The sequence below is a fragment of the Rhincodon typus genome, chromosome 46, assembly GCF_021869965.1.
Source record: "Rhincodon typus isolate 14 chromosome 46, sRhiTyp1.1, whole genome shotgun sequence".
NCBI classification, from domain to species: Eukaryota; Metazoa; Chordata; class Chondrichthyes; order Orectolobiformes; family Rhincodontidae; genus Rhincodon; species Rhincodon typus.
Genome location: NC_063377.1, coordinates 6,063,465 through 6,065,086, shown reverse-complemented (window position 1 = coordinate 6,065,086; position 1,622 = coordinate 6,063,465). Strand labels below are relative to the sequence as shown.

At 47.5% G+C, this 1,622-nt stretch overlaps 1 protein-coding gene across 1 annotated transcript in view; it reads left to right on the top strand.

Moving 5' to 3' along the window:
* lrrc71 (leucine rich repeat containing 71) overlaps positions 1-1,622 on the top strand; it is a 27,691-nt gene that overhangs the window by 17,208 nt on the left and 8,861 nt on the right. The gene's annotated exons all lie outside the window — the stretch shown is intronic.

The following is a 1,622-nucleotide window of genomic DNA, read 5'->3' as shown; positions in this document are numbered from 1 at the left end:
AAACCCTAGAAACCCAATCCTGAGAAACCCAATCCCGGAAACTCAAACCCTAGAAACCCAATCCTGAGAAACCCAATCCCAGAAACTCAAACCTCAGAAACTGAATCCCCAGAAAACCAATTCCCAGAAACCCAATTCTCCAGGCCACCCCAACCCATAGAAATGCCCCCAAATCCCCCGAAACCACTCAAATGCAGACACCCCCAAGGCACAAACCTGCAAACCCCTAGAAAGCCCCAAATTCTGTGAAAATCCTCAAGCACCCAGGACCTCACCCCTATCCCCCAGAAACGCTCAAGGCCCAGAACCCCCTCAACCCTCAGAAATGTCCCCAGTCCTCACAAAGTGCCTCACCCCAGCTGAACACTTCCTGTTTTTCACAGAACTGACTTGGCAAAGAAGGTGGCCATTCAGTCCATCATGCCTAGCCTGGTTCTATCCCCCTGGTGCTAATCTCCTGCCTTTTCTCCATATCCCTGCACACCATTTCTATCCAAATAACCACCCAATGCCCCTCTTGAAGCCTCAATTCAATCTGCCTTCCCCACATTTCTAAATAAACATTTTCCCCACATCACCTTTGCTTCACATCATGTTAGATCTGTGCCCCTCTCATTCTTCTTCCCTTTACCAGAGGGAACAGCTTCTGCCTGTCTACTCTATCCAACCTATGCTCATGATTTTGAAAACCTCGAACAGATCTCCCTCTCAGCCTCCTTCTCTCCAAGGAGAACAGCCCCAAACCTCTCCAATCTGACCTCATGGTTTCTTGTTCCTGGAACCGTTCTTGTAAATCGCTTCTACCTCTCTCTGATGCATTGACATCTTTCCTATAATGTGGCACACATTGCTGTACAAAATATTCCAGCTGATGTCTAACAAGTGTCTTGTACAAGTTGAACATCACCTCCTTACTCTTGTACTCTGTGCCCCTATTAATAAAGCTGAGGACCTGCCTGTTTATTAACTGCTCTGTCTATCTGCCCTGCCACCTTCAATGGTTTGTACACATTCACAGCCAGGTCCCTCTGCTCCTGCAGCCCCTTTAGAATTGTACCCTCTGTTCTCCCACCAAAGTGCATCATCTCACATTTCTCGACATTGAACCTCACCAGCCACCTTTCCACCCATTCAAACAACTTACTTTGGTCAGAATAAGGTACAAATTGCTGGGAAGATAAAAACCCAATAGATCTGGAAGATGGTTCATATTCCTCTTCATGCCTGTTCATGTGTTTGTCTACATTCTTCTGAAACATTGCGATCGTATCTGCTTTCACCCCCTCCCCTGGCAGTGTGTTCCACACTTTGTGTAAAATGAAAACTCGCCTCGCACATCTCCTTTAACCTTTCTCCACTCACCTGAAACTTGGGTCCCCAGTCTTGACATTTCCACCCTGGGAAAAAAAGCTCCAACTATCCACCCCATACATGCCGCATCATTTCAGACGAAATTTGGCCCAGGGACACTCCCTCCACTGATGCTGCCACACCTGCTGGGTTTCTCCAGCATATTCTGGTTATATTTCAGATTTCTTCAAACTCAGTATATCACCCACCTGTCCCTGTAACCCAGTTACACCGCCTGCCTGTCTCTGTAACCCGGTTACACCGCCCTCCTG